The sequence below is a fragment of the Balaenoptera ricei genome, chromosome 16 (genome assembly GCF_028023285.1).
Source record: "Balaenoptera ricei isolate mBalRic1 chromosome 16, mBalRic1.hap2, whole genome shotgun sequence".
NCBI lineage: Eukaryota > Metazoa > Chordata > Mammalia > Artiodactyla > Balaenopteridae > Balaenoptera > Balaenoptera ricei.
The window spans coordinates 44,601,750-44,614,753 of NC_082654.1; the positions used below are offsets into that span (position 1 = coordinate 44,601,750).

Genomic DNA, 13,004 nt, shown 5'->3' on the forward strand with positions numbered 1-13,004 from the left:
AAAATAATTGCTGTCATTAATGTAGTAGTCTTTCAGAGAAATGACAAGCCTGTTGATTTATATTCTTGCTTTGAAAATTCCATCACCCATTTCCCTAAGGTAAAAAGATTGCAGTGGCTTAAATCTCCAAAGAGAAAAACCACATTTACATTATATATACTTTAATATTTTTTCATTCTCAATGAATTTTTTGAGAAGTAAAGTGCAAATTTGAGTTCATGCTAATGAAGTTAGTGATTAATGAAACTCTGTTTCATTTGGAGTTTTGTATTGGTGAAAGTGCATGTTAGGTATATAAGAAGTCCCAGTAGTATAGAGTGACTTAGAATCTATCTGCCAAGTATTTTTATTAGTATTCCTGATAAAAAGTGATATATGATTATTTCTCAAAAATTTAAGGTTTTGAGTATCTATATTTACATAGGAAAACATTTTTGAAACTAAATTTTAGCTGAGCATTCAGTTTTTTTCAAACTTATCACTTAAGTAAGTTACTACAAGATCGTCCATAACACCAAAGGAAAGGCTAATTAATTAATTGTATTGTTTTTAAGTGTATTTTATGTGCACCATTATAAGATTCAGCAAATTTATTATAAACTCATATTCCAGAAACATTAACCTTTCAGTTGAATTTTTTTTTTCAATTAACACACTAGGAGGGTCACCAGGTAAAATGCAGGAGAGTCAATTAAATTTGAGTTGAAGATAAACAATACATAAATATTTAATATAAATATGCCTCCAATATTGCATGTAACATACTTACACTTAAAAAAAGAAAGAAAAAACATTGTTTATCTAAAAATTCAACTTTCTTTTGACTTAGAACAAGATAAATTTATTATCTTAAGTTTCTGTAGGTTAGAAGTTCAACATGGGTGAAATTCAAGGTGCCACCAAGGTTATGTTCCTTCCTGGAAGCTTTAGGGGAGAACCTGTTTCCTTGCTTTTCCCAGCTTCTAGAAACCATCCACATTTCTTGGTTTGTGACCTCCTTCTTTCTTAAAGCCAGACAATTTATATGTCTTCAACCTTTCTTCTGTAGTCACATCTTCCTCTGACCAGAGCCAGGAAAGATTTCTGCTTTTAAGGACTCATGAGATTAGCTTGGGCCACACAAATAATTCGAGAAAATTTCCCCATCTCTATGTTCTTAACTTGATCACATCTGCAAAGTCCCTTTTGCCATATAAAGTAGTTTGCCATTCAAAGGTTTCAGAATTCAGACTTGGACATCTTTGGCAGGTTATTATTCTGCCTACCACAAGTTTACAAAAGATCTGGGCTAAACCTGAAGCCAGAAACACTTATCTAGATCAGTGTTTTTTCTCTATCATGGCTGCACCACAGAATCACTTGGATAGTACAAACAAGCTCCATCCTAGACCAACTGAATCAGTGTCATAGAAGGGAGGGTCTAGCATCAGCATTTTTAAAGCCTCTCAAATTGACCTTGATGTGCTGTCTGGGACAAAAACCACTGGTGTAGGGCAAGGGTTGGCAGTCTCTGGCCTGCTGACCAAATCTGGTCAGCTTATTGGGTGTATGTGTGCGTGTGTGTGTGTGTGTGTTTGTTTTGTTTTGTTTAAATTTTTATTAGGATTTTTTTTTTGAGATATAACTCATATCCCACAGAATTTACTCAAAGTGTTCAATTTAGTGGGTTTACAATAGTCACAAAATTGTGCAATCATATATACTAATTCCAGCACATTTTTGTTACCCCAAAAAGAAACCCTGAACCAGTTAGCACTCACTGCCCATGCCTCCTTTCCCATCAGCCCTTGACAACCACTAATTTACTTTCTGTCTCTATAGATTTGCCTATTCTGGACATTTCATGTAAATGAGATCACGTAATATGTGACCTTTTGTGTCTGGCTTCTTTCACTTAGTATAATGTTTTCAAGTTTCATCTATTTTGTACCATGAGTCAGTGCTTCATTAATTTTTGTGGCTGAATGAAATTCAAATTTAAGTGGACTTCTTGTATTTTTATTTGCTAAACCTGAAAACCCTACACACTAGTGTAATTCGAGTGAGTGTAAAAATAGACAGGACTGAGTTTTGTTAAACAAATAATTTTCTAAATGCCCCCTCATTTTATCTCTGCATTCTTTTTAACACTCAAGTAAGGCCCATAGATGGGCCCATAGATGACTGTCAAAGACCAGGAGAGCTCTTTATTTTACTCCTTATATTGCTATATCCCAGATTTCAGGTCTGTCCCTGAACATCCGATTCTCTCTTCATTCTTCATTACAGATATAATACTATTTCCTAATCTATAGATTTTGTTCAGATTTTACTAACTGTCACAATAAAGTCCTTTAAGGCAAAATGAAATCTTGGGCATGCATTGTACTCAGATGGCATGTCTCTTTATTCTCTTTTAATCTAAGATGCTCAATTATTGTCTTTCAATATATTGATACTTTCAGTCCAAGCCACTTGTTTTGTAGAAGGTAGAGATTTGGCTGTTGCAAATATGAGACAATTTAAACATCAAAAGAAAAAATGATAGTAAAGGATTAAAATTCATAAAATAAAAGAAGAATCCAAGAGTCCACACATTTACAAGGATGATGAATAAATAAGGAGACTGGTTTTGAATTCTAATCCTTCCCAATGAAGAAACTGGTAAAATCTCAAACCATGTGTGGCAAATAATATTTCCTCTGTTCCATCTGATGTGGATATCTCTTCTCTTTTACTTGAATAAGGTTTTCTGATTGCTTTTGTGTTTCACCCTTTTCCTGGCCCACTGCAATCAACAGTGGAAAGAAGCTTCTTTAAGAAAGGGTCTTAATTATGAATTACAGTCTCTATCTGCTGCTCAAAACTCAGATGTTAAGTACGTATCCTGAACCACTATTTTACTTTCAGGGTCCCAATCTCCCAGTAGCATCTCTGAAATTTCTGTCACAAGTGTATATGTGACAAGGTCCTTGTGCTATGTTGATAAGCTTTCTGCTAACTAGCATCTCTGCTATAGATACCGCTATCTCAGGTTTGCCTGATTTTCTGCTGCATGCTATAAAAATGAGAAAAAAAATTTTAATAATGGGGAATAATGATTTATAGATTGTGTCAAAGTGTGAAGAGCTTCCTCCCTGGGCAGAACATGTATACTATTCTATTTTCTCTATAAGAGGAAAAATATTCCTCTGTATATACTGTTAATCTATTATATAAACACTCTCATGTGAGCTATGTGATTTTTTATTAAGACTAAATGTGGTCTACTGTTAGGGCTCAAAATGAATTGTCAATTGTATTAGGTTCCTATTGATGCTATAAAAAGTTACCACAAATGCAGTGGCTTAAAGCAGGACAAATGTATTGTTTTTTATCATTCTGAAGGTCAGAAGTGTAAAATGAGTATTATGGGGCTAAAATCAACATGCCCGCTTGGCTACTTTCTTTCTGGAGGCTCTAGGGGAGAAACCATTCCTTGCCTTTTCAGCTTCTGGAAGTTGCCCCCATTCCTTGGCTCCTGGCCCTCTTCTAGCAATCATATCACTCCAACCAACCTCTATTTTGTTGTCACATCTTCTCTAACACTTCTGTCACTCTCTTTTCCTTATAAGGACTTTTGTGATTATATATTGGATTATCTCTGGATAATCAAGAATAATCTCCCCAGCACAAGGTCTTTAATCATATCTGCAAAGCCTTTTTTGCCATAACATATTCATTTTAGGGATTAAAATATTTGGGAGCTGTTATTTTTGCCTACCTCATCAATAAAACCCAAATCAAAAGATTTCCTCAAAATAGAGTAAAAGGAAACATAAAAAACATCGTTGGAATAGATGCTATGCATGTCACTTTAAGACAAATTCTGCAAAATGATTATTTTTTTGTTTAGTGCTTTCAGTTTAGCAAACACTGAATTTTATGAAGAATAAGAAGAAAGAAGAAGAAGGCGGGGAGGAGGAGGGGAAGGGGAGGAGGGGGAGGGGAGGAGGAGACAACAACAACGAGGAGGAGGAGGAAAAACAAGAAGAACAAAAATGACAACAACAAAAACAAGAAAGTATATGAACTGTAGATAAGCAAACATAAATAAACCTTTTACCTTTACTTTGGAATGATTTTAAAGTTCACCCATACACAATGTTCTTTCACTTTTAAATTGCACAAGTTCCTATATCAGCATGTCCCTGAAGGGTCTGAAATGGATTTACTAGTATTGTAACCTATTTGATCCAATTAAAATATGTCTCTGTCTAAAATTCTGAAATTCAGCTACAGAAATTTCTGACATATCCTCCTTCTGACCTTTAGCAGAATGTTCTATACTCACAACATCATTCTCAGTTGTTAAGAAGCGAGTTCATATATTTCACCACTGGAGAAACTGAAGCACATTTAAGGGGGAAAATAGCTTATTTTGGTTACTTGCAGAGTCAGAAATATACCAGTGTAACATTTTATTGAGTTTATTGAAGTGAATGTTGCCTACAACATGCAGATGGTAGGTTCAAAACATCCTCATCTAAAGTGACAGGAATAAAGTTAAGAAATGCAAAAGTAAACTCTCAAAACACATCACTGTATGGAGGCAGGCAGCCCCAGCAGGCATCTTTTCCTGTGCCTCCTGTAAAAGATCAGATGTTCTGGAGTCAAACAGCTATGCATTTTTAGCTTTCTTATATATGAAGTAAATAAATTTGGTATTGTGTTATTTCTCTCTCCCATAACTAAAGTGATTCTTTTCTAAAATAAATAAGGCAGGATGGGAAGGGAGTGCAGAATCTAAGCTGTCACTGACATCCTGACCACAAAGCCACCTGCCTCTTTGCTTCCTGTTCACAATGTCCAACATGAAAATATATACTACCTATTGATGTCAGGATATAATTCAGAGTAGTAGATAGACCACTGTAAGAGAGATTGGCTATTTTCTCTTCAGTATTAAGATTAAGAAGCAGTTTTCACTGCCTTGCATGCCGTGGAAGTTTCTGAGTTTTCCAAGTGACTTTTTTTTCATTTCAACACTTCTGTGTTTTCCCTTTCTTTCTTGGCTATCTCCCATTCTACACTAAAAAAAATGATGCTTTACTGCTTTCTAATTACTTAATTTACATCTTCTCTCCTGGTAGTCAGATTTTCTAGACACTCCATGATATTTCTCTGCCTAATTTACATGAGATAGGAAACCAGACTGAAATCTGCGTGTTTGCTTTTCTTAGTTAATCCTTCTGCTAGTTGATAGCAGTATTAACACCTTGATAATTTACAATTAAATTTACTTACTAAATTTCTTGCTTCAAATAACAATGTCTCTTTTTAATATTTAATTGAATCGAATTTAAAAAATGTTGATTTAAATGCTATCATGCCCAAGACATCATGCTTTTAACCTGAGATGTAACCTTTCGTGCAACTTAATTGAATACTTCCTATCTGCTATGAAATATGAGAGGATGAAGAATATAGAAGAAAAATAAATTAGCCTTTGACTTCAAATATAAATGCAAATTTATAATATATTTACATGAGAAACTTGAAATTCTTTTAACAGTTTTGGACATCCAAAATCTTTGGAATTTGGGGCATTTCAAGCATTTTTTACTCAGATCTTAAGAAGCAGGGAGGGTCCTGGATGATACCTGGGTTATTTTAATAATTACTAATATTTAGCATTTACTTTGAACTGATTTCTGTACTATCCATATGTTTGACACTAACTCATTTATTTCTGAAATGAGAATTTATATTTTGATTGCTTTTCCTGCCCTTGGTCATCTACTTTCTTCTATGTCCATCCTTCCTCCACGAATAGGAAAGTAAGATAGAGAGTATGGTGCTAGTTCCTAATCCCAGTAGTTGCTATGAAAATGAATAATCTTTGATGAAAAGCAAGTTGAATGTGTCACAATCGAGTGTGTGCACCGTCAGATTTTAATGGAAAAATTGAAAAGGAGTGTAGTTATCAAGGAACGTAATACAAAGACACTTTTCTCTCAAGTTTCCAATTTCACAGCGATATTTGTGAATATACTTATGTTTAGGAATGCTGAAATATTCAGTCATTTCTCTCAATTCTACAGTTCAAATTTACATTTACGTCCCGCTTGATGGGAAATTTTAAAAAGCAGTCAAATGTATCATGCCTAAAGAAAGCCTATTTCCTTCATTTATAGAAACCTTTTCTCCAACCTAGACAGCTTCTTTTCAAAACCATTTTTGTGTATATGTTTGCATGTGTGTGTGTTTATCTGAATTCAAGTGCAGCATAAGTTTTGCTGCTCAGTTCTGTGCCAAATACAGATGCCAGAATTTCCCCAAACCAATAGTTACTGGGATTTCCCTCTACTGAATCTGTCAAAATAGTATCTCATGAGTTTTCAAATAGTTTGCACCTGTCTTTTGTTAAGTTTTGTTGTATGTTGATTCGAGAAACAAACAAAAATAGCCTAATGAGAAGGAACTGAGAAACCTGTAAAACTGGCCAAGCCAGACAAGGTAGAGAAACATTTTGCAGGAAAAAAAATTACTTAAGAATAATCTATAATTTACATATTTATAGCGCTAGAACTGGAAGAGAGTGTTCAGTAAATTTACCTTGTTATTCAGGGGTGTGTCACTTGGCTCATCAAAATGTACTGAGAAAGAGGTACATCCTGTTCTCCTTCTCTATAACACCTTACCCAAGGAAGTTTGTGATATTTTGGTCTAACCCAAATAATGCTTTAATTATTAAATCTAGTGCAGTAAGGGGACAGGGCCGGCCAAGATTTTTGTATATCAAACACTTTGCACACATCTTGACTTCAGTAAGTGCTCAGTGTCTGTATAATATGACAAATAATGAAAGAGGCCAGTGCTGGAGAATTTCAAGGCTACAAATGTAGTCAAAAGAGAGATATTTGAGATATCAAATATGGTTTATAAACTCATTATTAAAATGGCTTTTTAAAAACCACTATATTCTGGCTTATTAAAAGCCAGTATACGCTGGCAACAGTGCTTTACCGACATTATCTCATTAATTCCTCCAAACTACCCCATGAACACATACTTTCATGGATGTTTCAGAGATATGAAAACAGAGTCGTAACACAGTTATGAATTTGTTGCCAACACACATGCTGTAATCACAATGGCATACTGAATCAGGATGGGAACAAAAGCTAAGTGAATAACAAGGTGGACTTAAAATTACAAAAAAACTTGCCATCTCATTATTCAGTTATAGTTTGTGTAGATAACTGAGAAAATTGCCTGAGGTCTATTGTTAAAATTATTTAGATTTGGCTGAATTTCATTTGGAGTAGACTATAATCCTGGGATAATATATATGAAAACAATAAATAAATATTGAATATAGATTTTTATTTGCATTGGTTGAAATATAAATAAAATTATTTCCATTCAAAAATATTTTCAAGAAATCCAAATATAATAAGAGTAATAATATAGAGCATCATCTTTTAAAATAAGTATCAGAGGACATTTTATCACATAACTTAATATTTTCCTAGGACAATAATAGTTACTCAATAAGTAATTATTACATGACTTAATGACAAGAAGTATTGTATTATATTTTTAGTTTTTTACATGGTTATCATGTTTGAGAGAAATATATCAATCTGTGGTATACTCACAGTCAGTGTAACATAGTGGTTAAGATCACTGGCTCTGTAAGGTTCAGATATGTTCCATATAAAGTTATAACCTAAAACTTCAGGACCCCAGGTTCTATAAAGTGAAGATAATAATAGTATTTATTACATGGCTGGTTTGAGAGAATTATGAGTTTCAACAGGTAAGGTTCTTAGAACAGAATCTGGCATTTAGTAAGTATTGAATAAGTATTAGCTATTATATAACTTGTGCCCCTGTTCAAGTAAAAGTAAGATACACTATGATGGAGTTCTATTCCATCATTCAATGCTAAACAGTAAAGATTTCAAATGGTTGAGGATTGATATATCCACAAAATACTTTCTCAATGAATAAGTGCTGATATCTTTTTTCTTTAGATTTTAAACTAATGAAGATGAAGAAGGATGAGGAGGAGGAAGAAGAGGAACTATTACAGATTGGTCTTAGTAAGTAATTCCAGGAATTCAGAGTATAATCTATATTTTGTGTTCTTTTCTTTCCCCCATTTTATTAATGTGTTTCTTTTAATTCTTTGCTATTTTTTTGCACCAACTTCAAACCCTTTTAGGAATAAGGGAGGTATACTTCAAGTAATTATTTATTAAAATATGCTTGATAAATGATACCAAATATATAGATTATAATATCAATATGCTTACGCTTTTGATATTATATATCAAAATATGCTTAATATATAATATCAACTATTTGAACAAATTTATCAGGCAGATTCGGAATATACCTGCCCTATATTCCCCATAGAGCATCTGAAAGGTTTTTAGCACATATCTTCATCTGATCCATTTAGTTTATGACAGCACTTTTTAACAATTAAAATATGCTCACTGGTTTACCAAAACATCATAGGGAAGCCCTGCTAGTGAGTCAAACCAAATATTTTGTTATAGACATAGCTATATATTGACTATATATATGTTTATGAATGCATATATGTATGTACTTCATAGATCTGTTATAGTATATGTAAGTGACATTTTTAAAACTTTTCAGTTTTCCATGGATTTTAGTTAGTTGACCTCTCTTCACCTTGGAGATATTCAAGTTAACAATTGTTATTAATTGTTGTAATTGTTCAGTTAATAACTAGTTACAACTCCTTCAGCCATTACATTAGCCATGAAGTACAGATGCAAGTGAACCAGGGGTGGGGAGTGGAAAAAGCAGAAGTCAATACTTTACAAGGAATGTGGGTACCAGTCGTACATGTCCATAAACACCAGAAAGTACCACAGCATCACATTTGCAGTTATGAGTATCCACATTTCCAATGCCTTCTTCCACTTTTATAGTTCTCACTACACTCTATGTGATGCTGTTCTCACTACACTCTATGTGATGCTACTTCAAACATTTCTAACATAGGTCATGCTAAAATTGAAATAAAATCTCAAATCAAGTGGTTATTCAAACTTTTTTAAAATTTTCAGAAATGACAAAGGCCACCGCTCTTGCTTAGACAGACAGTTTTGATTTCACGTTAATCACCTTGCAAAACTTCAATTTTGAGAAAATTTCATGTGCTTATGGAATCATTCTATCTGTTGCTCTTTGATTGATAACATCAATATTTATTTTATCCAGTAGTATGTTAACTTTCCAAGCTATTTTTAGTGTCTACTATTCTAGATTTACTTGCAATCTTCTCAGTAACTGAGCAAAATGTTTCTATCATATCATGTGCAGGTTCAATTATTTTGCCTAAAGTCACTTCTATTCCCTTCTCATTTACTTTTCTCTCCCCCCCCCCGCCTTTTTCATATTCCTCTGTACACATTTTTGTTTTTTTGGTAACAATTTTGTATCAAATTTTTTCCCATTTTTGTTTTTTTCCTATTTTTTAAATTTACTGAGATATAATTGACATAATGTGTAAGTTTAAGATGTCGAGGGTGTTGATTTGATACATTTATATATTGCAATATGATTACCACCACAGCATTAGTTAACACCTGAATCATGTCACATAATTATCATTTCTTTTTTGTGTGAGAACATTTAAGGTCTACTCTATTAGCCACTTTCCAATATATAACACAATATTGTTAACTATAATCACTATGTCGTGTTTTAGATTTGGAGACTCTATTCCTCTTCTAACAAAGTAAAAGCTTTGTAGATGCAGAGAGTAAAATGGTGGTTACCAGGGGCTGGGGGGGTAGGAGAATTGGGTGATGTTGGTCAAAGGGTAAAAACGTTGTGCTTTTTGATTGGATAGTTCAATAAATTTCTGTTTAGAGTGATTATTGCTATGTAAGGACTTATTAATGCCACTGTATTAATTGTTTTCTGGTTCTTTTGTAATTCCATTGCTGTTTTTCCCTCTCTTTATGCCTTTCTTTGTGAATTGATGATGTTTTGTGGGGGTATGCTCTGATTTCCTTCTCTTTCTCTTTTGTGAATCTAATATAGGTTTTTGCTCTGTGGTCACCATGTGAGGCTTACATCTTACAGATTTAAAAAGTCTATTTTATGGTGATAGCAACTTAACTTTGATTAAATACAAAAAAATCTACCCTTTTACTCCTTCCCATTTACTTTTTTAATGTCACAATTTATCTCTTTTTATATTGTACGTTTTTTATACTATATATTATCAAATTAAAGTAGCTATTTAGCTATAAAGTAGCTATCGTTATTTTTAATGCTGTTTTCCTTTAACCTTTATACTATAGTTCAGTGGTAACTTGCCATCATACTACAGAATGAGTTTTCTGAATTTGACTATACATTTAACTTTCCCAGTGTGTTCTATATTTTTGTATATTTTCACTTAACTAATTAACTTCTTTTCATTTCACTTGAAGAAATCCTTTCATTATTTTTTATAAGGCAGACCTAGTGGAGACAAACTCCCTCAGCTTTTGTGTTTCAGGGAAAGTGTTTATTTTACCTTCATACCTGAAGGATAATTTTGCCATGCAGAGTATTCTTGGTTGGCAATTTTTTTCTTTCAGAACTTTGAATATATAATCCCACTCTCTACTGGCCTGTGTCTGCTGAGAAACTTGCTGATAGCTTAATGAAGATTCTTTTGTAGGTTACAGTCTTTTTTCTTCTTGCTGCTTTTAGGTTTCTTTGTCTTTGATTTTTGACAATTTCATTATAGTGTGTCTTTCAGAAGATCTTTTTGTAATGAAATAATGGGGTAATTTGTTAGCTTCATGAACTAGAAGTCCAGTCTTCCCCCAAGTTTGGGAAATTCTCAGTCATTATTTCTTCAAATAATCTTTCTGCCTCCTTCTCTCTCTTCTCCTTATGGAACTCCAATGATCCTGATTTGGGCTCTTTCAATAGTATTCCATAGATCATGTAGACTTTCTTTGGTCTTTTTCATTCTTTTTTCTTTGTTTTCCTCTTACTGAGTTATTTCAAAGTTTGTATCCTTTAATTCACTGATTGTTTCTTCTCCTTGGTCTATTCTAATGTTGATGTTCTCTATTGCATTTTTCATTTCATTCACTGAATTTTCAATTTTAGAATTTCTGTTGTTTTTTTTAAGATTCCTATCTCTTTGTTGAATTTCTCATTTTGTTTGTGTTTTGTTTTCCTGATTTCATTGAATTGTCTTACAGTGTTTTTTTGTAGCTCATAGAGTTTCCTCAAAATAGCTATTTTGAATTCTCTATCAGGTAAACTGCAGGTCTCTGTGTACTTTAGGTTTGGTTACAGGATGATTATTGTGATCTTTTGTTGATACCATGTTTTCTTGATTCCTCACTTTTTTTTTGGAGTTTGCATTGTTGTTTTTGAACTTGAAGTAGCAGTCACCTCTCCAATCTTTATTAGCTGTCTTCACATGAGGGATACTTTTTTTTACTTTTTTTTTATACATCTTTATTGGAGTATAATTGCTTCACAATGCTTTGTTAGTTTCTGTTGTACAACAAAGTGAATCAGCCATATGCATACATATATCCCCATATCCCCTCCCTCTTGAGCCTCCCTCCCACCCTCCCTAGCCCACCCCTCTAGGTCATCACAAAGCACTGAGCTGATCTCCCTGTGCTATGCTGCTGCTTCCCACTAGGTATCTATTTTACATTTGGTAGTGTATATTTGTCAATGCTTCTCTCACTTTGCCCCAGCTTCCCCTTCCCACCCCGTGTCCTCAAGTCCATTCTCTACATCTGCGTCTTAATTCCTGCCCTGCTGCTAGGTTCATCAGTCCCTTTTTTTTAGATTCCATATATATGCGTTAGCATATGATATTTGTTTTTCTTTCTGACTTACTTCACTCTGTATGACAGTCTCTAGGTCCATCCACCTCACTACAAATAACTCAATTTCGTTCCTTTTTATGGCTGAGTAATATTCCATTGTATATCACTTCTCAGCCTTTTGGCTAAGATCAAGTGTAGTATCTGTTCTTATCAGTGAGGGATAGTTTTCACTGGTCTTGTTGCAATATTCTGAGACTTTCTCCAATCTTGTATGGATATACCTACTCCACATGTCTTGCTCCCTCTTGTGGCAGAATTCTTGTATGTCTTCTCTCAATCTTAAAATGCACCAAGCTGGCAGCTGCTAACCTCTCTTTTGTTTTCCCAAAGGTGGTGGTACTACAGCTCAAGATTGTGGCTTCTCCCTTGCCCACAGACACTGGCCTGTTTTCTGCACATGCTCCCTCTCTATCCAAGCTCACTCTTGCCACCGCCCTCAGGAACATGTACTAGGAGCCAGCTGCAGAGTTGAGGGAGGTGTGAGTTTGGAATTCAGGTCATTGTGGGTATTCAAAGGCCACTTGGGGGATCTTGGAGTGAGATTTTCCCTGCAGCTCATGGGTGGGCTGTCTGCTGGAGTCCAGGATACAGTCAGCTGAAACTGTGTCCCTTTAATGCCCTCAGATATTCCTATCTACCTCTTTCCTTAACTTCCCCTCCACTCCCCAGTCTTGGAGTTCTTGATTAATACTCTGGCTGCTGTGAGTGAGAAATGGGTTTCTATAACAGCTTCTTTCACTGCTTGGGAAGCCAGATGCTCACTCACTGCTCTCCCTTTCCCCTGCAGAAGAGATGGTTTTTTGCTCCAAAGGAGTCCTGAAACTTCTTCTCTGGAAGCCTGGACTTCTACAAAGGCTCTCTCCTCTGTGCGTGTCCACATAAGTCAGTGTTTTTCAGGTGCTCCCATTCCATGGCTGAGCAGGGCTGGAGCCAGTGCTCAGGCCCATGCTGGTTCCACAGCTTGTACTGAATGAAGTCTGTCTTCCTATTACCTGATGCATACGTGGGTGGAACCTCTCTGGGGTCCCTTGGTGTATGTTGCTGGATTCCACAACTCCCACAGAGGCACTTTAGTTCGTGGATGAATGCCAAATTTCAGTGGTGAAGGAGGGTCAAAACCAAGGACATCTTATGCTGCCA

The 13,004-nt window shown here is 34.7% G+C and overlaps 1 long non-coding RNA gene and 1 pseudogene across 1 annotated transcript in view; both read left to right on the forward strand.

Annotated features, from left to right (window-relative positions):
• The window catches only part of LOC132350724 (uncharacterized), a 369,839-nt gene that overhangs the window by 220,704 nt on the left and 136,131 nt on the right, over positions 1 to 13,004 (forward strand). The window contains exon 3 of the long non-coding RNA XR_009497994.1: positions 8,001 to 8,069. This is a non-coding gene — a long non-coding RNA (uncharacterized LOC132350724). The remainder of the gene's footprint in view (positions 1 to 8,000; positions 8,070 to 13,004) is intronic.
• On the forward strand, positions 11,967 to 12,090 carry LOC132351328 (U2 spliceosomal RNA; annotated as a pseudogene).